Here is a 26673-nt window from a genome sequence, read left to right as displayed (position 1 = left end):
CTCTCGCCGCTTCCACTGCAAGTGTCTCAAGGTGCGGGCCGATGAATCCGATGTCTTCATACAATCAAGGATAAACAGCTACAAATGCTGCGATTGTTCACGGCGCACGAATCCTTCGTCGAAAAGGCTTATCAGTGAACAAGCTGATGACAGCGGAGCGACGCCCACCGATGGCGAGACGGGACCGATCATCAGCGAAAGGGACAGCGCTGACACTTCACCGGCTGCAGTTTCGTCAGACGTTTATGGCCTGCTGCTGAGGCTTACGGCTCGGCTGGATATTTGACGACCGAGATCAAGCTTCTACGTGCGGACAACAGTGCGTTCCTGGTGGAACTCGCCCGAATTCGCTAAGCGGTCGTGAACCAGGCAGCTGCGCAACAGGCAATCGTGGTTTCCCCCGATGACACCGCACCCGTCGGCTCATTACCGGCGAAACCGTCTTACGCTTATGTGGCGTTGGCTTTCCGGCCCCTAGCTCCGCCTCGGGGACAAGCCCGGCATGATCCTGGGAATGTCGGAGCTCAGGCGGCACACTTCTCGTTGGCCACTTCAGGCAGCGGTGAGTCTACCAACATGGCCCATAACAGGGGTTTTCCGAGTGCTAACCCGAAGCGCCATCCAAGGCCTCAGGCCTTTTTTGGTCAAGCCAAGTATTGCACCATCAGAGCGGTGCCTCTGCCACCGCCTTCCAAAAGCTTGTTTGTGTCCCGTCTGGACCCAGCCACTAGCGCCACTGACGTCGAGTCTATAGTATCAGCTGCTCTCGGGTACAAGCCAGTGATTTACACGCAACTGAAAACAAAATGCCCCAAGTAAAACCCGTTTCATCTTGTCGTTGACGAGCCGTCGTTGCAAGTGTTGAGTTACTTGAACTTTATTGGGGGAATATCACCACGGACATGGTGACATCCAGCGGCGTGTCGCCACACTTTACCACCAGTCAACGTGGCAGAGGGGTTTGAAGTACGCTGATAGGTGTGGCGGCGCCCTCAAGGGCCACCATGTAGGGCTATCACCAACTATTATCTGAACTTGACATAGCGTAACAGAGCGGCGATTCCTCGCATTTCTCACGATCGCATACAACGTCTGAGCACGAAAGAGACACTTGCATCCATGGCGCAGCTTGTCCCTCGTCTTGTCCCTCGGCAGACGGTGGTTGAACACCTGCCGAGGGACAGGCACTAGAAGTGGCATGATGTCAGGTGACATGATGTCACAGACATCCGCAACCATCAATGGACCTATCCATAGAGCGATGAAGGACAATCGGCCAATGATGGATAAACGGCCGATGATGAATTTATTGATCGATTATTGCAAATCGCATTTTTTTCCGATATCAGAAACAGGTGTTTCTGTCATGTGAATAGGTTAGGGTAGGATTTGCTAATTGGTCGCGCGTGGTCAACGCCCTTTGGTCGGGGCGATGTACGTGGGTGATCGCTGAGGGCGTGGCCACTGATGCCCACGACCTGTCACTGGCATGGGAGAGGGGGAAAGATCCCCGCCCACCTGCGTTGTGATCGGTCCGTGTGCGAATACGTACAAATTTTCGAAATCCAAGTACCCGGTTTCCGACATCGATCCTATTTATGATAGGTTTCCGATATCCGGGAATATAGTTTATTGTCATCGATGCTTCTATTTTGCGAATCCGTACATCTCATCTACTATTCCCGTACCTTTACGAAAGCCCGTTTAGAGTGGTCAAAAACCGCCCCTGGCTTTGTTGGCTCGCGAACCTGAAAGATCCCTCAGGACGTCTCGCACGGTCAAGTCTTCAACTTAAAAAAAATTCGACGTTAGTCTGGTCTACAACACCGGCCGCAAGCGCAGCGACACCGATTGTTTGTCGAGGGCACCTGTGTGAGTTGGCGTCTGAGCGCACCGACAACAGCGTCGACGACGACGTATTTCTTGGCGCGGTTACCGTGAAAAACATTGCAGCACTGCAACGAGATGATCCTGAACTGCGTGCACTTATCAAGCATCTTGTGGAACGGGGAAGTGCTGTTCTAGATGTCTTCGTATGATACCTGACAACCTTCGTGGTTCGAGAAACTGTACTGTACAAAGAAAACTTCAGCAACACCCACTCGACGTAGCTGCTGGTTATCGCTGCGAGTCTTCGAGCGGAAGTCTTCTAAGCGTGCAACGACAATCCGATCGCGGGGCACCTGGCTTACTACGGAACACTTGCAGGGATTCGGGAACAATAATTATGGCCAAAGATTCCGAGGGCCAATCGCCTCTACGTCTGATCGTGCCGCGAATACCAACGACGCAAGAAATTGTCGACGAAGCAGGCAGGACTCCTGCAACCGATCACCCCACGACTACGCCGTTTCAGCAGATTGGAATATGCTTGGTTGGACTGTTCCCACCATTGCTGCAAGGGAACCGGCGGATCATCGTCGAGACCATACATGGTACGCCGATACAAAAGCGCTCTCGTCGTGGAACCGCTGTGGAAGTAGCCAAGTTCTTCATCGAGGACATCCTCCTCATGCACGGTGCCCCCGAAGTACTGAGTACAGATAAAAGGTCGTTGTTTTTGGCACATCTGACTCAGGAGATCCTCCGGCTCAGTCACACCAGCCATCATCGAACGACTGCGTACCATCCTCAGACGAACGGGCTGACGGAACGGCTAAACAAGATCATATAAGACATGATCGCCATGTGCGTCGACGTAGAGCAAAAGACGTGGGACGAGGTCTTATCTTAAGTCACGTTTGCCTACAATATAGTAGTTCATGAGACCACTGGAGTTACACCTTTCCAGTTGGTCATCGCTCGTCGGAAAGTAACGAACTTGCAGGACGTGATGCTGCCCCATGAGCCATGTGAGGATTGAGGCGACGACGCCCAGCTGGTCGCTCAACCGGCCGAAAAAGTCCGCCCGCTCGCCGGAATCCGGCTTCAAGACCAGCAGCGTTTTGACACTGGCCGCCACAACCTTCATCCGCGGGATGTTCACTTCCAGCCCGAACACAGGGTGGGGGTGTGGAAACCCATTCGTCGGCGACGTTTCGATAAAAAAATGTGAACCCTACTGAAAAAACCCGTATAAAAATTCATACTGGATGACCCGTATATCTCATACGGTGTTATGGGATACGGGTCTCCCGTATGATACTGGGAACCCGTACCTGTACAGGTTGACCCATTCAGATACAGGAACCCGTTCAGATAAGGGGCCCGTACCTGTACGGGTTGACCCGTTTAGGTAAGGGAAACCGTGCCTGTACGGGTCGACCCGTTTAGATATAGGAACCCGTACCTTACAGGTTGACCCATTTAGATATAGGAACCAATATTTATGCATGTTCATCTGTTCAGATAGAGAAACCTATATCTTTAAAGGTTTATCCCTTCTGACGCAGTAATAGGAATCAACATGGTGTCCAACGTTTGCAAACGGATGGATGGATCTTTGCAGGTTTAACAATTCGCATGCATTTGTCATGCAAAGAATGAGCATGAGCCAGGTCATTTCAGGTTATACGTGTATTTAGAGAACGCAAATTGGCATCTGCAGAACACCAACAAGAAGCTTAACCTCTAAGCAAGCTTAGAAGTCAAACTTCTAGTTAATATCCTGCAGTAGGATATTAACAAATTTGCATACTGCAGTAGATTCACCCGAGCTGTCCTCTTCCCTGGAGAGGCCTCTCGAGGATGCCTCCATAGGTACTCGTTGAAGGCATCTGCATGGGGAAAAGAATACAACAATCAGTCATGTATATCTACAGTTCCCTGAAAAATTTAATATTTTACTTCCTGCAATTATAAGTAAGCAATTTCCGCTACAATTTATGCTTTGTTAATATCTTGTGATACCATGTAGACCCCAAGAGTAACTTCTTACGATTACGCAGTCTGCTTAAAACAGCAGGCATGCATGATTCGGCCCGAAAGTTTTGAACCAGTTCAGACCGAGTTCAGAGGAGTGCAGAAGCAGTGCGCAAGTCGGGCTGCGGCTGCGTGAACTTAAGCTGCAGCGTTACAAACGACCCTGTAATTGGTTTCCGAAAGACAGAAGAGTTGCCATCTGTTACTGCATGAACGCTGAACTGACTTCGGCCAGCGCAAGATTCTGTGGAACTGAGGCTGAGCTCGTGCAGCACTGGAATAAATCTAACAGGTCAGTTCAGCGTCCATGCAACTTCGGGTTGAATCTAATGAGTCAGTTCTTACACTATTTGAACTAGATCGGCCAGTTCAAGCAAATCGAAAAGACCTAGTGTGACTTTCCACAACTATGCACTTAAAGTTTGCTTGCAACAGTGTGTTCCTTGCATTTCAGTGTTTATGAAAATTATAGACCTTGGAGCAGGGGACAAAAAGGAACGGAAAGACACGAAGCTCCAGAGCTTTGTGTCTGTCTGTCCCTTTTTTTCCCCATGTTCCCGGGTAACCACGTCTATCCTTAACCAGCTCGCCTGCCTGTTAACTTAAGTAAAAGTATGTTCTATAAATCTAAATATGTATATTCAATTATGAACATGGGCCTCTGATTGCCTACAACCTCTAATAGCATCTTCGATCAACTCGCACCAGGGTCGCCCTGAAACCAGCACAGTGCACAGCGCTCCTCGGTCGTGCAGCGCGATGTCGGTGCAACATCGAGGACAAACTGCGCCGCGCCGGTGCACCGCGGCGAGCTCCACCTTGCGTCACTTCGCGTTTTGTTCGTTTTTTCTTGCATAGGTCAGCGCACGGTGCCCGTCTGCTGTCAATTTTTTCTATTGTTTTACTCGCGGATTTGACGGTCCCACAGAAATAAACATCGTGGACGTGACTGTCGATGGGGTCACGAAGGGGGTGACAATTCCATATGTATATGTTGGCCATCATTATTGGTTCAAGAAAACGAAACACCAGATAATAGCCGTACCTCGCTGTCATCGAAACGCCTCGCGCCGCTTTCCACGAAGTTCGTGCTTCTCGGGCGCTCCTTGCCACCGCACCAATCGCCAGTAATCGCGGCGATGGTGAGAAGCTCGTCGTCTCGACGTCAGAAGACCCGAGGAGTTATCTAGTGCAGCTGCGAGGCGTGTTCGTTTTTGCAAGATCGCCATCTCGATAGTCTGCGCGTCTGCTACTCCCGCCATCTTCTCGATTCCCGCTCCTGGCCGCAATGCCTGATGGGACTGCCCCCCGGCGCACCGCCGATTTTCTTGGTGCGCGTTGGGGCAACGAAAAGCCGCACCGGGAGGGTGCGCTTCGTTGATCGAGGACGTCCGGTGCGCACCGGTGCACTTGATCGAAGATGAAGGGGCGCACCTCAGTGCCCCGGTGCGCACCGGTGCGGATGATCGAGGATGCTATAACTTATTTCATGCCCAACAATGTCACCATGGGAACAAGTAAAATGAACACTGAACACACAATTCTCGACCGGCAGTCTTAGTGCGAAAGAAAGATTTTGACCTGCAATTGTTGTTCTGGGCATGTATATAAATTGACAACACAGATTTGATATCAAGAACCATTTAACTAATCTAATATCCGTGTTACGACCCTTCAATGGTCTATTCATACGAGATAGTTCCCTGGTAAGAAAACTGAGCACTAGAAAGGAGGAACACCCACGGTGAGAAGGCGGTTCAGAAAAAATGGGCAGTACTCAAAGGACAGAGCCAAACATAGTTCGGTTGTAGCAGTTCTAGTGAACAAAAAGACTCACTTTCACAACTTTGCTAGTGCCAGCTTTTCGTTCAAAAGAAAAAATAAATGCCTCAGCAGAAGGTCCTGCAAGCAGGCCACTGATATCATGGACCTCCCCCAAAACTTGCAGGGATTAGCAGATATTTGCAATGCGGAGCATGTTACTGTAAAAAAAAAAAAAAATACATCAGAAAGCACCAAGGCACCTAGATGACCGTGACAAGGTCACTTTACTTTTCTTCATATATTAAAAACAAAGAGGGAGATAGGGCTTCTTCATTTCGGTTTTGCGCTCAGAGCTTCACGTTCCTAAAGCTCGAACTAGTCGACCCGTGACCTTTCAACAGCCTATAACACTGAAAGTTCTGAAAGCCTTGGAATATTTTATCACATTAATTTTGTCGTAGCAGGTTGCAACTTCAGAAGCCATAAGGTTTGAGTGACTCACCAAGTATGAGACATCTGTGAGAAGTGGGCACTTACTGCTGCCAACTTGACTGGAGTCAGGGCCCTCTCGGCGACAGCGCCCTTGAAGCGCCGGCATAGCACCCCAGTCACACTCAGCCCACGCAGGTTCTCCCTGCCGAAGATCCACTTCGTGGCCTCTTTAACGAACATGGAGTCTCCCCGGGATCCCCTCACGTAGAACAGTTTGTCCTTTTCCACCAAGACACCATGTCAAAGGTGAACCTAGAAATAGATAGAAATGTTCTACAGGAAATGCAGCCAGCCATTGGTCCCGATCTCATTGATCTTTCGGAAACTTGTGCAGACGTCTGCCGCACAATGCCACTTTTTTCGGACGCAGGACATGCAAGGCAGCTCTTCACGCAACATCTTGGGGGTATTCTTTTCAAAGCCAATCACAGAAATTCACCACGGGCACTCACTACTCGTCTCCAACTTCTCAATGTAAAGAACACCTCATCTTGAAGTACAGAACAGAGAGTGGAACAAACATAACTGCAAAAGAATCGCATAGCAAACAGTTCCAGCCACGCATGTCGTCTGCTATGCACACAAAAAAAACACGGAGGGGAAAACAAAAAAGCTCACGGTCGGGTGTAGCCACGTGACTTCCGCCCACTCACTCTCTCCTCTCCACTTCTCCGACCTCCGTGCGCGGGTTTCAGTTTCAGTTCTGAGCAGTTGCGTTTTTTGGCTTTAATAAAAATATATGTGACTGTTGCAAAATATTAATTTGGTAGTCTTTCGACACTATTAAAAATCGGCTGGCCAAAAATGAAAACTTTTATTGGGGGGTTAAGTGTCCGTTTAAGTGAGTTCAGAGTAAAGAGAGAAAGCGAAAGGAGGGTACCAATTATAACACAATTTTAATTGGGCTCCTTGGTACATGATTTATGAAAAAGCTCGAAATAAGACAAGGACACTAGATAGAAAACGTTTCAGAAAAGTGCCAATTAATTGGGAAAGAAATATCTTATCAGTGCCCGGCCCTACTCTTTACATTCAACAGCATTCTGAAGCAGCCCGATGGTTCAATTTAAGGAAGCATATAAATAACCTCATTCAAGGAGCTGTGGAAACAATAAAATTTAGTCACTCGCCCAATATCTGGAATGCATATTCCATGAAATTCTGAACTTACCTCGTCATCAGCCTCTGCAAGCACTGGCACACATTCGGGAAATGCCTCCGGCGGGCCTGCTACAAGATCCGCTGCTGGAACAGCAGCATCAGCGGCCGGTACAGGTCGAGCGTGATCCACACCAGCTCGCACTACGTGAACTGAAGCAGGAGCGCCAGCTGCAGGAACCACTGCTGGGCAAGCTGGAGGAGCTGACCCAACACCGCCAGACGGGACATTGTCCACTGCAACATAATAAAACACTCTTTAGAAACAAGACACAGTTCAGGAGTCAACCGACTTTTCGGACGCCAAAAATTCAGACAAGCTTGATTATTCGGACTTCAGCACTTTCCTGGTTCGTTGATGGCATGAGGGCTTCATAGTACTTCATGCCACAGAAGACTACCGGCAGTGTGCTTATTTGTTTTTACGTAACACACCGGGACTGGAAAAGTAGCGCAAGCAGGACACAAAACAAAAGGATGAGAAACAAAACCAAAGAAGAAAAAGAGGAAGAAAAGAAATGCGCTCAAGTTCGCCGGCAGTGGGCGGCAGAGAGGTTGTTTAGTTTACAAAAAAAATACCGGTGAATAGCTAATGAATATTCATGCCAAGCATTTCCAACGGTTTGCGAGATATAAGCTCAATCTTTCTGACGAAATCCAATGCTGTAGCAGATCGTCTGCTCACCTTTTAACCAGTTGCACAGTTGCGTCGCTAGGCACAATCTGCCGCCCGATTAAAGTTCAGCCTTGTTGGTGCTGTGGTCATGCCTACGACCAGCTTCCTCACTCCCTTCTCCTCAACAAAAAGAACTCCTTTCTCCCCAATGACGAAAGGATGTGTGCTGGCCAGGCTCATCAGAAAGCGCATATTTAAAATGTTTTGACTGACAGAACAAACTTTCACTTCAAGCCTCATCTATGCGCACAGACCATGGTGTCTTGGTATGACATAATTGTTTGACATACTGCAGAACCAGAAAAATATTTCTTCAATCAAAGCAAAAGTGCTGCCGAGCAAAACGGGCTCATCGCCATCAGCAACAAGAAACAAACTCTCAAAGCTCCATTTGCACCCTAAGAGAAGAAAAGAGAATTATAGACACCTCTTAAACTCATTGATACATTGAGGCACCCCTGTAGTATATGCTTACTTCTGTTTGCGACCAAAAACAAAAAAATTAAAATTACTTTTGATCCCTCAGATAAAGTGTGAGCACATAATGTGTAGTGTGTGAGGTAAGCAACTGAAAGTGCCTCCACGCTTACCTAGTAGTGCCAGCAGCTGCTTCTTGATAGCGTCCTCTCTATCTGGGGCTCCTGCTCCAGGTTCAGCACCCTCTGCTTTGCCGACCTCAGCTTTTCAACCAGTCGGGCATGCTCCCCAAGCGACACAGCGGACGTCCTGTCCTCTGTCTTTTTTTTTTTTTTTCTTGTACTTGCCACCCACTGCAGGGGATGGCGACATCAAAATCTGGAAAAGAAAAAGGTCGAGGTGTTGTAATATTTATTTAATATAAACTCCAACACATAATTGGGACACACATAGTTCACACTAAATTGCTCCCCCCCTTTATTTTTTGGGTGCAGGTTTCAGCCCTATACCTGTGATTGCCCCCTCCCTGAAGAAATGCTTCCAGACGCCCCTGACAAGATATCCGGTATTCACTGTCAGTACAGGAAATAATTGGTATATCGTCCTTTACATACTCTAGTGTGTAAAGGACGATACCTGTTGTCAGAAAACACTGTGTAGGTAAACGGAATAGTATGATAAAATATTGTGTTAAAAGGTACTTCTAAGTTAGAAAGTAAAATATGATAATACTACTTTGCTCCCAGTGAACTTTCTATGAGGAACGTAAACTCTCAGTTGCTTTGTACTTGCAATTCAGTGCTTTTAAATACGATAGCATCTATAAGCAAAGCATATGCACTTTAGGCGTCAGTTGGTCCGAGGATTTGTAACTGCTTTTGAAAACAGCATGTGCCGGCACATTATAATTCAGAAAAGAAAAACATGCCGCCGGCACTGCGCCTCAAACCCACAATCGTTGAAGTCTAAGCCGGGCATCGTATCCGCTTCACTACGAGCATACATGGGTAAGCATTTGCGAAAGAGCTACTGGTTGCAGGCAAGAGCTGCGTTGATGCACGTGCCAGTGACTCAACGCCGTTGTTGCCATAGCAATGTGCGCCGCATCTGGTCGCAGTCGCACATAGCCACATCTGAGGAGAGCTCTGTGAACCAGACTTGAGTATCATCTTTCGTTGTCGGTATGCGAAAGGAGGTCTCACCAGAGGAACATTAAGCAAGCGTGCTGAGGCACAGTGAAAGCAAAGTGCCTAGGGTACTTCGGAACAACATAAAACATGTTTGTTGAAAGCTGGAGAGGCAAGTAGCAACAAGAGGACCATTGAAGCGGATGAAAAGATTAAAGAGAGGAAACTTCGGCTGCAACACAAGCAGGACGCCAAACAAATGAGGACGTCTTGCGATAGTGGAGAAGAGATGTAACTTCGTGTACAGCGAGATTTTGACTTGACTTAGAGCAGGTGAGCACATCTCGTAAGACTGAAGAGTGTCGAATTCAGATTTAATGCGGTCGAGAAACGAGCAGGAGAGTGTCTCTTGAAATTGAAGAGGGACAACTGCAGCTACAGCACAGTCGAGACCAGGAGTGGCCAAGCTGCGGCACTTTGTGTGTTAAAGTGCGGCTTGTGGTCCACTTTCATAGAGCGTTCTACCCACCGGATCTGTGTACCAGAATAGCAAGCAATTTAAAAAAGTGTCTGTACAAATAGTCCTGACCAGCCATAATGAATGGACACAATTACTCATAAAGCGAACAAAATGCAAGATATTCTTTAGCCTAACCGTTCAATTTTACCCACAATTACTGCCCACTGGTAATGGAAGTGAAGTATGCTGCTGATTTGAAAAAGGGAAACAAAAGACGAACCCCCTCCTTCTGAACAGAGTCGAAGATGAGGTAAGAAAAACAGCCTAAAGGCACACATAAACCTCGAACCTTGAGTTCAATACCATAGGGATGGCCACGTGCTTCTTTTTCAAAGCAGCAGCCAGCTCAGCTCGTGTCTCTGTAAAACAAAACATGCACACTGAATTACATCTCAAAGTCGTCGTGTTCGTCCCCTTTCCCTTCTTGTATCGGGGTTTATAAATATGACCGTTCACCAGCCAGCCTGCGCTATAACCCTTGTTTCAAAAATTATTTTTTTCGATATTTTTACACATTAAATGCACCACCTAGTCGAACTTATGTGGCAAATTTGTCGAGTTTACAACGCCGATTTGTTGCGATTTATTTTGAGTGTCGTGGCTACCGTCTGGAGCGCCCTGTAGTTAAACAACGTAAAACCCTTTGCTCTTGCCGCCCAGTTCTTCACAAATCGGGCGCAAAAACCGAATCGGGCGCAAGGACATATTCGTGCCCACCACATTTCGCGAATTTTAGACGCCGGAACGGGGGCCCACGAAATTTCCGCTTTCCACGTGTCCTTAAATTTCGCTAATTTTTGGACGCGTGGAATTTGCAAAAAGTCGGGGGCTGGCGAACATTAGGGAGTGTTCGTAGACCGCGTTTCCCCCTCTGCAACGAAGATGTGCCTGCCCGCCGATAGTCTTGACTGTAGAGTTCCGGGTATATAGCGAGTTGCGGAGGGCGTTGCGGGACAGCGAAAACGATCTACGAAAACTCCCTATTAACGGTTTGCAGTATACGTTGCGCTTCGAGCCCCTGATGCGTAGACAACAACTTACCATTCCCCGGCGCACGCTCCAACAGCCTCCCAGTAGACGCTTTTCGGCACGTCGGGGTCGAAGTCGCCAACGCTCGCCGGTTTGAACTTCTTGATACGGTTCACCACGCTGACTATTGCCATCGCGCCATCAATATAAATCACGTACGCTTAGTACATATCGACACCGATACACACCGATCGAGATAGCCCTAACGTCAATGCGGCTTTGGTTCACAGCACTGGCTGGCACTGGCCGGCTAGCCAGCGGCGCTGGTATGTAAGGATTGGATTGGATTAAATAAATAATCTGATTAGTTTATATTAATACTATTATTACTCAAAATAGTTTTAGAACATTTAAAAGCATAGAAACTTACCATGTTAAGTTTATTTATTGTTAAGAAAAACATTGTCCGTCGTTGGTTGTTTTTCTCCACTCTGGCTTGCAGCTACGAAATCCAATCCAATCCGACGTCAATAAACCGAAACCGAAACTACCGCGGTACAGGGCTCAAAGCTATGAAGCAAACTCTCGTTTATCTCGGCCTCGCTTCCCATGGATTTGGTTTTCTCATTTTATGACTTTAAATATGCATGTCATAAAATGGTTGAGTTTGATAGCTGAAACTGTTAAACTGAAATGACCTAATATGTGATTTTCTGATTAAAATTCTTCATTGAAAAAAATATCACAGTTTAGTTTCGCGGTGAGCGCGTTCCCGTCGAGGTCTGATAATTTCTGGTCGCGTTAAATAGACCGATCTCACCGGCCAGTTTGACTACGCCACCGCTGCCACAATGCAGCGAGGGAACTTTAGTCTTTGGGCACGTGCGACAACCTCGCTGGAGCTCTTCGCGTGCAGAGCACGAGAAGGCACGAGCCCTCGCGTGCACGGCCGTCTGCCTCCTGTGAACTAAAGTTATGGCGGCTTTACGCATGCGCCCAACGCTTAGTGAGATCGGTCTATTGTGTATACCGCTAGAGCCTGTACAAGGTTACCGACCGCCGGTTTAAGTGCCGGCGCCGGTAAGGCGTTACCGGTCGCTCCGATACGTGGTTGCTGTTAGCCGCGCATCGATTACTGGCCACCGGTACGTTATTACGGCCCACCAGTGTGGCGTACCGGCTTCGCCTGTACGTGTTCACTCGCCGCCTGTACATGATATGGGCAACCGATACGGCGTATCGGCTTCGCCGGTACGTGGTTACCGGTTACCGGTGTGGCCTACCGGCTGTTCCCGTACGCGTTTACCGGCCGCCTGTACATGGTATGGGCAGCCGGTACGGCGTATCGGCTTCGCCAGTACGTGGTTACAGGTCTCCGGTACAGAGCTACCGGTTACCGATATGAGAATACAGGACTCCGGTGTGAACCAGTATAGGCCGGTATACATTTGTACAGGTTTTTTCAGTAGGGAAACTGTTCTTTTGACCGTAGACGATACTTCGTCGCCTCGGGGACCTCAAATACGGAGTGGTGCCCGACAAAACAAAAATATCATCATGACGCATACTACGATCCGAGATGGTTTACGTCGATATCCTTAAGCAGTTCTACACTATGCAGCACTGATAAGTTTTTGTTTTCCAGAGGACGTTTTTAGCTTACCAATATTTTGTTTTGTTTTCTGTTGTATCGGGGCGATGCAGTTTTATACGATGAGTAATGACGCGCGAATGGTGAAGATACGCTTTTTTGTTCATCTGTTCACCCCGAGTGTAAACCATAAGGAGGCCAGGATAACCTTGTCTAGTCAGTCTCGCTCTCGCCTCCTGTTACGCCGCCCATTCGCCGGCCACTTTTTTTCATTTCTCGACGCTCGTTCTTTATTTTCTTTGGCAGAAGTTGGCTGATTAAAATTTTCTTTTCAGATCAACATTGATCGCCTTTTCGCCTTACTCTTTCACAATATTTTCGCAACAAAAATATTTGTGCCTCCTGTGCTCTATTCTTAGGATATTACAGGGAACTCTCATTGAAAGGAAAATTATATGAAATATCAATAACGTTCAGCAATTTCATTCAACTGCAGGATTACTCGTCCTTATAATATTTAGTTATGAAGACGCTAATACAGAGATACTCAATCATAGCAGTTTTTATTCGCCGTGTGAGTCTTTTCAACATTTTGTGCGGTTTAATATGAGGTTTCGCTTTCTTAACTTTTAGATGTTGCCACTACGTAGATTAAGTTCTTTATTATGTTACATTTAACATATGCACATGACAATGCAGTATATGTTACATATGTAGCAGAATAATCCAGCATTTTTTTCTTGTACACCTGGTCGCTCATGGTTTGTCGACTAAAGTGCAATAGTAACTTTCCCACTTGCCATCATATAGGCCTTAACTTTTAATAATATATAAAAAAACCAAGAAATGTTTCAATGCTAAGATTATGTCATTAAAAATACTCACGGCGGCAAAAGATTAGAGTTCAAATTGTCCAACCATATTTCCCTGCAAGAAAGACGCCGAAGACAAGATGAGGTGAAAAATAGTAAGCCCAGTAGCTTTAAGTAATCCCAAACATCAGATAAACCATGCTCTTAAAGTATTCCCGAGCAGCTGGCTGAAAGAAGCGCAAGCAGTGACTATGTCACGGAGCTTAATGAAACTTAAAATTTGGCGCTGCTGTTTCCAATATAATTACGTCAAAGTAATGTATGTTGCGGACAGGGCCGGATTGCTGAGCAATGCTCGTTTCGGGTGGCAGAGCGTATTTGGAACAAAGTACAAAGTTTATGTTAGTCTGAAATCTCAGGGTGCAAAAAAGCCATAAAAACCTATGGTAGAGCCAAACGTGGCTGTCTTTAGTCAGGGTCTGAAGATCACGGCGCCCAGTCACCAAAGCAGCGCCAAAATAACGCATTATTGCTGGTAGCTCGGCTGTCATCAGGCATCTTTCGACTTAAAGCGCCTTGCGAGCGCAGAGTTAGGAACCACTTTTAGTTGTGTAGTTTTTATGGGGTAACTTTGGGCTAAGAGCGAAGCAAGTACTAGGTTTACGATTCACTGCTGGTCCTCAGGTTCCTACACATAAACCTTTTCTTAAGTCTGGCATTTGGCGATTACTTGGCAAGCGAGTGAAAAGCAATAGAAACACCAAAGATGTACTCTTGCATTAACTTCTTGGAGCTAATGCGTATTAGGCCCTAGTCAGGATTATAGGATATCCAAACCTGTATGAATTTAGGTGTTTCTCTCGCGTGATACACGGGGCATCTCTCTCAGCGGTTACAAAGGAGATTTTGACGTAACGTTACCAGTTCCGAGACGACAAGATTCTAAATATAATTAACATTTCAAGAAAATGGTTGCCCTAATTCCATCCTTACTCTGATTATCCAAGTAAAAGTTTGGGCGGAAAAAAAAAGGTGAGTACTTTTTAAATGCACTCGAAATTATCGAAATTCGTGTCCTTTAAATTTGGGAAGTTAAGCTTTCTTTTTTTTTTTGAGGTTGCGCTAATTGAAATCTTCGCCCCCCCCCCCCCCCCCAAAAAAAAAAAGAAAAAAAGACAGCGTTTACGTCAGCAGAGCGAAATTCGCTCGCACGCTAGGTAGTTTCTTCTCACAGAGCCGGTCACGTGACAATGAAATTCCTTCTGCAACCATTCTACTTTCCGGTTGAGATATCTGTAGCAGCCAGTGAATCGCCCAAAGTCCAAAAGGAAGGATCTACCCGATATCGACTTGAGCGTGTTCTTAACCAGTGTTCAACTTTGCATCTACACAATGTTTAGAACAGTGGGAGCTGTAAAACTCTCGGAATACTCCCTAGATAACTCGAGTCACGAGGCTATATCCGTGCCTTAATCAATAAATTCTCTGGATGCAACGTTATAAACTGTTCTATGAGGGTAATCTAACGTCCAAACTTGAGTTTTAATAACGGAGATTTGTCTTTGTCAGAGGGGATCTAAATTAAGAAATTAGAGAAGGTTAGAATTCCGACGAGTTGTTCCGTGGTCGCTGAACTTTCTACTAAAGTAGATGAGAATTCGAGAAATGTGATTCAAGAGTTTTTACGCACATACTTCTCGCCTGATGATTCGTTCTTCCCCGTTCTTATCGCTCGATGCCGCCATCTTTTAGGCTGTGAAGCAGCACTAAGTTTCACGGGATTCACTACGTTCTTGGCTCCTTAGACTGTCGGGAACTAGACAATCCCAGATAAAGAAGGACGGGTGCAGAGATCCAAAAACAAATATAGGACTCCCAAGAAATACCATAACTAAAACTTCCTATCAGAATAATCTATATGAAAATCTTGGATCGTCCTTGAATGAAACGATTGCTGTACGTTTCGAATTGATTAACATGCGACTGATTAGGTATTCCTCAAGCTATCAGACTAAATTTAAACTGATAGGAACATGGCACGCAATAATAAATGGGACTATCATATATAATTCCAACATAAAAACAATATAAGATGCATCATCAAGTACCTGCGATTTTTATTTCCGAGATGACTGTATTTACCACTTTGTAATTATATTCCTATTTACCGTTTCTTGAGCCTAATATTGGAATGCTGTGCAGAGAACGCCATACAATCGGCAGAATACCTATGGATACATTTTTACAAGAATGCACTATTAGAATGGCACGTTAAACTGCAACGCTGAAGTTGGGGACCCATATAAGGGGGCTGTACAACGTTATATTTTGATGACTGTTTTATATTTTTTTTCAGACTACGAAAATACGTAGCGACCAGGCGCAGTCACAAATTAGGGTCTAACTCTCTAGATAATCCGATGAGGTGATAGTGCGTGAGTGCAGCTTTGATGAACTGTTAAGCTCGCGTTCTTCTACTTTTGAACGCATTGCCGCAGAACCTTGTCCCACAGCACGCACCAACGCGCTGATCACAAACCGCACCGCGTTGGCCTACTCCAAGTGTGGGCAGGGCGATTGCCCACAATCCTGTTTGGCGTTAAGTGCCTGCACGTGCGGCGCGCCAATAGTATCTTCGCCACAGCAACATGACGTCAGAGCCGCGAATTGGCGTGTTCTTGTGTCGTCGTCTGTATTTGATATTTGCAAACTTATAACGGCGCCGCAGATAAAAGAACGCGAGTTTTTTTTTAAATTAAGAAGCAAATCTTACCGTTAGAATAGCTAAGAGGGTTTCTCCATCTAACTTGAAAAGGGCCTGTTTCCGCCAGGAGGGGGCCATTTGATGCAAAGAAGTGAGGCATAAATCACACAAAAAATTATGCTCGCAATACCTACCTCAGTGACATGTTCTGAAGCAGAAGTCACACTGCTCGTACATCTTACGAAATACGGGGTATTCCCGCACACCTGGAATATACCTACTGCTAAATTACCCAAGCCTCAAGGAGAATGCAGGGATTGGCCACGCGCCGCATGTCCTGGCTTCAGCAGTAGTAGGTTTTCTAAAGCGAATGCCTAAACAAATGGCATCTTGCACGCGCGTTCGTCAACGCTTTATTTTGGTTATTTACTTCGAATATTTTATACAGGAAAGGCGTGCGCGTGTGGCGCGTTGAGCACCAATCCATGCGTTCTCCTTGATGCTTAGGTAATATGGCAAATGGACTATTTCCTGCGAACACGTTTCAAGATTGTTCGAATCGTGTTTTTTTAACAGCATCTTTGGTCTGCCCAGCGCTTTTTATGGCCAATGTAACAAGACCCTCATTCAAGCAGAAAATGCGCCTCAGTCAATGTCCGCATATTCTTTTAAAGGATGTAAAGCAGTGCGACGCGCTTTAAAGTAATACTGAAATTATAACCCCAATTAATTTTAAAGTGTAGATGGGAGAGGCATTAACAAAAATGATTTCCAGAAGGAAAAAATATTCTAGCAACATTTACACGGTTAAACGCCATTTTGGTGGGGGTAGTCCTGTTCTAGACTCTGTTTATAACAAAAGGTGCTTAACTAGCTAACCTCCATTTCTCGACTTTATTTGAGAAATAATTGACTAGTGGATTGTTTGTGTCTCTGCCTTCGGTTGCGGTTTTTATTCGACATATCTTCATATGTGAGAAACAAGCGAGGTATTTATCGTGTGTTTATTTTTATTTTTTTAATATTGATCGCAAGATCACATTCGGAAGCCACGGCTTCCGGTGTTTGCGGACAGCCGTTTGTACACCGCGTAACTCGTTGAATTTGTCTATTTTGATCAGTGGGATTTGTACTGCATTCACCGAGACGCTCAGAGAAAGATCACAATCAAAGTTGTTTGCCTCAAAAAACTGTCGCAAATACACGCCTTCCAAAGCACTGCGCGGAAACATGTTTCCGTAGCAGGACTGGCCTAAACTTTTCCTTTCACGTCAACTGTTTTGCTGGATTTGGCTTGATTTGATCTTCTGCACGTTTCAATGTCAGATATTTGTGTCCGTTCTCCTCTCAGAATTGTGTAACAGACGTTATTGCGACCATGGTTTCAGTACAGAGAGGTAAGCAACACTGGTAAGTACAAAGTGTAAACTTTGTACTTACCTGTGAATGCACTGAATTAATGGTTGATGCCAGCTATCAAAATTGTGTGCATCGACATGGCAGATGGATACGATCTGTAAAGATCGGTAATCGGTATTTATCACTAAAACTAAGGGTAAATGCCAGTGTTCGAAATTCGTTGTCGTAACGTGGCCGATGGACGCAGTGGATAAAGTGTGAAGACCGATTATTGGTATTATCCCCTTCAACACCGCCACTAAAGCAGTGAATCGAGGGGAATGTTAGTTGTCTGAATTCGTTGCATCGATTTTGGGGGTGATTGCGATGAATTGACTGTGGAGACCTGTTATTGGAGTTTGCCGCTGGAACAATGCCAATGACAACAGTGAAAAGAGGGAAGATAACTGTTACCGGAATTCATTGCACGCAATGAGTGATGGATGCGATAAATTATTTGTAAAAAAACGGCTACTGTTATCTTCCCTGGAGCATGGCAGGAGACTGCAGTGATTAGTAGGTGGATTCCAGTTATCGAAATTCGTTTCAGCAGCACCGCCGATGGATGCAATGAATAGACTGTAAAGACCGGTTATTGGTGTTTGCCTTGGAACATGGCTGTTGAATGGTTTTAATAGAGTGAGCATTCCTGTTATCGGAATTTTTTGGAGCTACGTGGCCGGCAGATGCGATGAATAGAATGCAAAGACAGGTTAATTATTTTCCCTTGTACATGGCCAGTGAAGACGGTAAATAGAGGGTGGATGTCACGTATTGAAATTCGTTGCAGTAATATGACCGATGGATGCAATGAAGAAATTGTGAAGATACGCTGTTAGCATTTTCCCTTGAACATAGCCGGTGAAGGCTGTGAATAGTGGGAGGATTCCTGGGATGGGGGAATTATTTTGGGCAACTTGGTCGTTACAGGCGATGAATAGATTGTAAAGACAGGTTATATTATTTGCCCTTGAATATAACCAGTGAAGACTGTGAATAGGGGAGGGGGGTTGTGAATTTCTGGAATTCGTCCCAGCAACATGGCCGATGATTGCGATGAATATACAGTAAAGACAGATTATTGGTTCCGCCTCTGAAAATGGCCGGTGAAGTTGGGAATAGATAGATGACTCCTGTTATCAAAATTCGTTGGAGTAACATGGCCGATAGATGCGATGAATAGAATGTAAAGGCCGGTTATTGGAAGTTGCCTCTGGAACATGGCAATTGAATGCAGTGAATAGAGGGTGGATGCCAGATATCAACATTCCGTGCAGAAACGTCGTCCCCGATGGAAGCGACGTATAAACTATAAAAACCGTTTATTGATATTTGACAATGAAACATGGCTAGTGAAGACACTGAATAAAGAGTGAATGACCCTTCTCCAGGGTTTATTTTCGTCATTCTTGTCCAGCTCGCTTGCAACTTTGCATTTAATTGCATTATAATCATAACCTTAAATTGCAAGCTTCCCCCTTGTGGTTGTTAGACTGGTGGCAGCTGATAAAACCCGTTTGCACGACTGACGTCTTACCCCTGGTTAGCTCAGTTGGCAGAGCGCTTCACTTGTAATGGGAGAGCTTCCGGGTTCGATACCCGGACCAGACGGCTTTTTTCGGTCGCGCACCAGTCACCTAGCTGTGTTTGGAGACTCGTGTTTGTCCTTTGTCCCTCTTGTTCCCCGTCTCCAGGGTTCATTTTCGTCATTCTTGTCCAGCTCGCTTGCACCTTTGCATTTAGTTGCATTAGAATGACAGTCATCAGAATTCATTGCAGCAACATGGCACATGGGTGCAATGAATGAACCGTGTCGACCAGGCAATATTCGCCACTGAAACATCTCCACTCAATGCAGTCAATAGAGTGTGGAGGCCAGTTGACGCGAATAGATAGACGCTGACAGACGCTAGTAATGGAGCCTAGCTCATGCATGATAAAACGCTGCAGCGTTGCCTTGATGGTCGCACCTTGCAAACGCAGAAGTCAGCATCACAAGGCTGCGTCTCGTGGACGCGCTCGCGCATTCTCGTGGGGAAAAAGGCCTACAGATGATAAATGGAGCGCCGTCTAACTCGTGTGATTGCGTGATTGCCGCGGGGGACGGATCAGGGATCCACCACTAATGACGTCATGCAGATGCGTTGTCTTCTTGTTTGACTTGCTTTGTGTTACACAAAATGAAAGACGCTTACAATTTTCTCTGACGCCGAATTAGATCGCAGCTCTTGCGGATAAGTGGAGGGGATAGTGGGAAGGGTATGACCCTCCTTTTTCCCCGCTAAAATTAGCAGGAATATTGGCAATGTTAGATACGTGTGACGTCACGTGCCGACATGTATGACGTCATAAGTTGCGTGACCTTACAAGTCACTCGTTTTTATAATAACCTCACACGTGACGTCACGTGTGGCGTCACGAAGGTAACGTCATGACGTTACCCACGTGACCCTCACGAGGGTAACCCTTGTGAGGGTTACCCTTACGAGGTCTTTGGCTTTGGTGTCCATGTAACTGCGCGTTGCATTAGAAGACGTGTGAAGTCACAGTCGACGTCGCGTGTGGTGTCACAAAGGGTACCTTCGTGAGCAGGGGCTCAAACCGAAAAATATAACGTTTAGGATACGGTTACGGTTACCGCTTCCTGATGATAATGGTTTCGTTTCGGTTTTTTACGGTTTTAATCTTTACGGCTTCGGTTACCGGTTGCAGGTTCCTAAAAACCGGTTTATTTCGGTTTTTATAATAATTTGTTTAATTGAAATTCTAGACAGCCATTTTATAATAAATGGTTTAAAGTACTCCCAGAGATACAACAACATGAAATTCAAGGAACTTAGAACAGTCTTAATACTTCTAATTAGTCAAACGTTGCACACGTTTTAAGCTTCAACGCTTGTTCACTACATCTACTTACATTATATAGTTTGATAGCCGAGCATACACGTTACTTCCGCTACCCATTGATTGATCATCGCATTCTATATAATAAAAACGAAAATAAACATCCCTGCTTTGTTGTTTGGGATATATATATATATATATATATATATATATATATATATATATATATACCTACATACATACATACAGGGTGTTTCATGAAAGGTGGACGAATTCGATAATGCAAAAACTACGCGTCGCAACAAAAACAGGCTTGTGTCGTTTTGGTCTGGGTCAGGGGCCTATTTAGGAAAATTATTGAAGTCCGGGATAATTTGATTGTTAATCATTTTTGCGTAATTAACTTTTTTTAATATTGGGTCTAGGGGCAAGGTTTCAATTAGAGAATCGCTTAGCGTCATCAAAAACACTAAACCAAGAAATTGTAGAACGATAGAAGGCATGCGAAGCATTTTACGGCTTTCTGAAAAACCGTACGAATTCGACGGGTTTTGAAGTTTCGGTTTGCTATCGGCGCGCATCTGGGCCCCGGCAACACCGCGCTCCGTGGAGAGATAGTGCAACTAACCTCTGCTGCGCTGTCATCGCGCGACGCCGCAGAGGCTGGTTGCACTATCTCTCCACGAAGCGCGGTGCCAACGGGGCTGAGATGCGCTCCGATAACAAACCGATACTTCAAAACCCGTCGACTTTGTGCGGTTTTCTAGAAAGCCGTAAAATACTTCGCGTGCCTTCTATCGTTCTGCAATTTGTTGATTTAGTGTTTTTCGATGATGCTGAGCAATTTTTTAATTGAAACCATGCCCAATATTAAAAAGGTTAATTACGAGGAAATAATTTACAATATAATTATCTCGGACTTTAATAATTTTCATACATAGGCCTCTGGATCAGGACCAAAACGACAAAAACCTTTTTTTGTTGCGACGCGTAGTTTTCGCAATATCGAATTTTTCCACCTTTCGTGAAACACCCTGTGCATGTATATATGTTGTAAAAGGCTAATTTTTCGCGGGCTCAATATTTCGCGATTTAGGTCATTGCTGAAGTTGGGGAATACTTCGCAGGACCTATTATTCGCGAATTATTGGCAATTCGCGAAATTCGCGAACATTAGGTCCCTGCGAAAATTAAGTCGTTTACAGTATTCAAAAATATGCAGATAGTTGAATAGTACTCCATCGAACGAATCAATGTTTTACGAAACCGCCGAAAACTGAAACTAACGGCGGAGACAGGATCTGAACTTTAGGCCCCTCGATGTCCGGTCGAGCGTGCTTATATTATATTTTTTATGCGGGCTGTGAGCTACTTAGCATTTTACATTTCTCTTTACGGCTCTGCGTTTTTTCTTCTTTGTCACCTGTTTCACAGAGCTTTAGACCAATTTCCTTTCACCCAATTGACTTTCTTTCTTTCAGCATGTTTGGTCGACTTTGCTGCACTGCTCACCGCTCCACCTTTCCCCGCTACCCGACAGCACATGGGCAGATGCCTCCGGAGTCTATTTTGGAGTACTTGTAGGGGACAGGGTGCAGGATATCATAGCCCCTCTTCCGAGGCCATTTTACCTCTGGGAAAGACTCGCCGCATTATGGTGCGCGTCCGTTGGTGAGAAAGGGACTCTTCTACACACGACAAGACAGCTTTGGCTCTAGCGCTACACCGCGGATGTGGACGAGCTTTGCCTTGGGCTATTGCAAGTGCTTTCTCTCTTTTTACAACAGCGGAGCTGTTAAGGGATAGGTTTTTTGAGGATCGTATCCACCCCCCCCCCCCCCCCCCCAAATAAATGAAGACACCGAACTTTGGACACCTACCGCCATCTATGAGGGACGGCAGCAAGCAACGTATCTGGTTGCCTCTGTTGCTCATGAATGGCGGCAGCCTTTCCACTCTGGCTTGCCGACTTGCGACCGGCCATTACTTTCCATTGTACAGCTCCGCTGGTGTTCCTTCTTCACCAGAGTGGAAAGACTGAAAGTTTTTTTTAATAAAGGTGTCAATTAAGTGGGTACCGTCGGTCATGTGCCCCGCCGACCTGCTGTTGCGCTAGACACGCGATGGCGAGCCGGCGGGCCATCGAGTCTTCGTGCTCTTGGTGCGAGACATCGTTTTCTTCTCGCGCTGAGGACGGCAGAAGGATCGAAGAAACGTCCGAAGGGTTTTCCGAGGTTTTTCAATGAATGTCAAGAATTAATCAAAGGAACAAAAATGGCACTGGCAATAGCCCGAGGCAAAGCTCGTCCATGGCCGCAGCGCAGCGCAAGAGTCCAAGCTCTGTTCTCCGTATGTAGAAGAGTCCCTTTCTCGGCAATGCACGGCGAGTCTTTCCCGGAGGTTATTGCTTTCGGCAGAGGGGCAATGATTGCCTGCGCACAGTCCCCAACATCTACGTCATAACCGACTCCGGAGGCATCTGCCCATGCGATGTTGTGTAGTGGGGGGAAGAGGGAGCGGTTGGCCGTGCAGCAAATTCGGCCAAGCACGTAGTAGAAAGGGAAGCAGTTGAGTGAAAGAGGAATTTGGTTTGAAACTTTGTCGAACAGGGGACGAAAAAAAAAGAAAACCAGAGCCATAGGGAGAAAATTAAAATGCCAAGCAGCCCGCCGCCTTCTGGAGCCCCTTGAGGGTAAGTGAGGGCTCCAGCGAACGAAGGACACGAGGAATGGCTCGAGGAATGGCTCGGAGCCGTCCTGGCGTGTGCGAAATGGTGTCATCGGCTGTGTCGAGCCTGAACCGAAGAAAACCCATACGTTGGGCGTGTTCTGCTCGTGTTGCTTAGGTTTAAGAGAAATCCCGACCGCAACAAGTGCTCCACAAGGAGGCGCACCGTAGACGCCAACTTGTCTGAGTCGGGACGGGTGCACAAGAGGTTGTCTATGTGAGACAAAGCCCAAAGTCCATGCGCGCGTATTTCTCTGGCAATGGCTGTTGTCAAGAGCGCCATGTAAAACGGCGCCGGGCTTATTACGAAGGGCATACGGAAAAAAAGTCCGTAACGGAGGCCACCTCTAAATCTGGTCAGGTTACGGGTGGAGCGATGAAGCGTGATATGGTAAAAGGTCTCGGCAAGGTCGAGCTTCACCATATACGCTTAGGGCGGGAAGGGATTTACTTTGATGACCTCAATTAGCGGAGTAATTCGGGACTGGGGTGCCTGGAGGTAAGGAGTAGTTGCGGCGCAGCCAAAAGCAAAGCGGGACTCGACGGCTGACTTGGATACGAAGAAGACGGGGTTGACGTACACATCTTTATGTGTACCTCAACATGTACAGAAAGATGTAACTAATCTTTATCGTAAGCCAAAAGATCGGCAAAAATAACTCCACTACGAACGTGACCATCCCCGTCATTGTAATAGTACACCCTACAGCCCGGCCCACCGCTTCAAACGTGTACGCTCACGGCAAGAGGATTTCCCATCGAGCTCTGATCATCTAAAAAACGCACTGGAAAAACAAAAATATCTTCTGCGGGTCATTAACGACGTAATTCAAAAAGCCGCCCAACTAAACCGCGCTGACCTTCTTGAGGACCGCCCTCCTCAGTGCAACGAGCAGCGCAAATTTATGTCTAACCTATAGTATGAATTTCCCCAACGTAAATAATATTTTAAGGCGACATAATAACATTTTACAACAAAGCGAACGCTTCAAACGTGCGTTCCCATGAGCTCCTGGGGTAATTTACAGACGTTCACACACCCTTAGAGACAGCCTAGTTAACTCCCGAATGAATTCGTCCCAACCAAATAACGGGTGCCGACCGTGCATGAAAGCAGAATGCCTGGTACGCAAACATATGCGAGAGACGAACAAGGCCAATAGCACGGATTCCAAGTTCTAAATAAAAATCCGAGGGCAGCTTACATGTTACTCTTCAAACGTAATATATCTGATACAATGTGAGACGTGCAAAAAACAATATATTGGACAGAACGAGACAGCGTTCAGGCTACGTTTTAACAATCACAGATCACACGCAAAACCCTGCCGAGCCTGCCAATTTCAAAACCTTTCACCCTCCAGAACCACGTATTCCATTAATTATTTGTTACACTTTTAGAGTCTGGATTCAAATCAAATCGGGAGCGCGAACAACGCGAGTCATATATTATATACCGATTTAACAAAATAAGGAAAGGAATAAATAGAAGCCCAGGAACACTTCCATCAATTGAGGCGCTCTCCAATAAATAGCATAACGACCATAAATAATATACCATTTGGACTTAGGATTTTGTGGTACTGGGTTTAGAGGTAGAACTAGACAGTGCGTTTTCGTTTCTGTGTTGCGTTGTTTAGTCAATTCCCGTACATCCTCTATTTCCGTAGTTCCTACCACTTCTGATGCGTCACCTATGAATTTGGCGACCTCCGTGTGCCGCTTCCCCCGCCTTAGATTTCGTCCCTTACTTCGTGTTCTCTGTGCGCATTTATTTTTTTAAGCGAAGAATCATTTGGTCAGTCACCTACTCTCGTTCTCTCCTTTTTTTTGCGACCTATGTGTGCGGTTGCCCCCAACTTAGAGTTCATCCCTTACCTTCTTTTGTGTGAGATTCTAAATGGTGCACTCCTATCTGTTCTCCCTACGCACTTTCTTTATATGCGAACTCTCTCCCCTCTCAAAACTGTATAAATAGAATAACATTTTTCTTGTAACCCTATTCCTGACGAAGACCTGCCTCAGGTCGAAACGTCGAATAAAATCCTCCTGGTTTGTTTTCTACTGCCACCCTGCATCTCTCTCTCTCTCTCTCTCTCTATATATATATATATATATATATATGAGACGAAAAAATCCTTAGTGAAGACAGCAACAACGGACGATTTATTCTTCTACGTTTCGGCCGGAGCCCCGCCTTCGTCAAGAAGACAAAGGCCGGACTCCTGCCGATACGTCGAAGAATAAATCGTCCGTTGTTGCTGTTTTCACTAAGGCTTTTTTCGTCTCAGTTATATATCCACGCCTTCGGCCTCCCACCACCATGCCCGTATATATATATATATATATAAACGAACATGTGCAGACATCGTCTGCACATGTTCTGCAAGACGACGTCGGGACGGACGTCGTCTTCAACGTACGGTAACATGGCATCTCGTGTACTTTTGGCCGCTCTTCCGTATACGAGACTAAATTGCGTCATTCCTGTTGTCTCTTCCGTTGCCGTGTTGTACGTGAAAGTTACATTAGGTAAAATGTCGTCCCACATTGTATATTCGACGTCCACATACATTGATAGCATGTCTGCGAGTGTCCTGTTGAGGCGCTCAGTCAAGCCATTTGTTTGGGGGTGGTACGCAGTTCTCCGGCGGGGAGCGGTTTGGCTGAAGTGCAGAATGGCTTGCATGAGCTCGGCCGTGAAGGCTGTTCCTCGAAGTGTGATGACGATTTCGGGAGCACCATGTCGCAGGAGGATTGCATGCACGAAGAATCGTGCTACCTCCATAGAGGTGCCGCTGTGAAGGGCCTGTGTTTCCGCGAAGCGGGTTAGGTAGTCGGTAGCCACGATAACCCATTTGTTACCGGAAGCAGAAGTAGAAAAAGGACCCAGCAAATCCCTTCCTACTTGTTGGAAGGATTGCATGGGCGGCTGTATGGCCTTCAACGGTCCTGAAGGTCTTGTAGGGGGCGTTTTTCGGCGTTGGCATTTTCGGCAAGTGCGTACGCAGTGAGCAACGTTGGTAGCGAGGCGCGGCCAGATGTAGCTTTCATGGATCCAGACGAGGGTCCGCGTAAATCCCACATGTCTCGATGTTGGCTCGTCATGCGCCACTTGAAGGACTTCGTCGCGGAGGGCTGTGGGGACGACGAGAAGGTACTGTGCCTTGTTAGGCGCGAAATCCTTCTTTACTTGCATGTCGTTTGGCAGACAAAATGCGGATACGCAGCGCTTGAATACTCTTGTGACTGTGGTGGTTTTGCCTTCAAGGTAGTTGATAAGCTTGTATAGGTCGGGATCAGGTCGTTGTTGGTGAGTGAAGGTACTAGCACTGATCGTACATAGGAACGTATCTTCGTCGTCCGTGTTTTCTGATGGTGGGCCGACAGGTGCACGCAAAAGGCAGTCGGCGTCGGATTGTTTGCGTCACGACTTTTGTAGGACTATGAAGTCAAACTCCTGCAACCGTTAAGCTCCAGCGTGCGAGGTGTCCGGAGGGGTCAATTAAACTGGCGAGCCAAAAAAAAAAGTGGTGATCAGTGATTACCTTGAAAAGCTTACCATATAGGTAGGGGCGAAATGTGTAGATCGCCCACACGATGGCGAGGCATT

General features: G+C 46.2%; 1 pseudogene; it reads right to left on the bottom strand.

The window, feature by feature from the left end:
- Positions 1-25496, bottom strand: part of LOC120846666 — a 105135-nt pseudogene extending 79639 nt beyond the window's left edge.
- Positions 25497-26673: the final 1177 nt, after the last annotated feature.

The sequence above is a fragment of the Ixodes scapularis genome, unplaced genomic scaffold, assembly GCF_016920785.2.
Source record: "Ixodes scapularis isolate PalLabHiFi unplaced genomic scaffold, ASM1692078v2 PGA_scaffold8__174_contigs__length_109621045, whole genome shotgun sequence".
Lineage (NCBI taxonomy): Eukaryota > Metazoa > Arthropoda > Arachnida > Ixodida > Ixodidae > Ixodes > Ixodes scapularis.
Note: the sequence above shows the minus strand (reverse complement) of the source record. Positions and strands in the feature narration are given on the sequence as shown.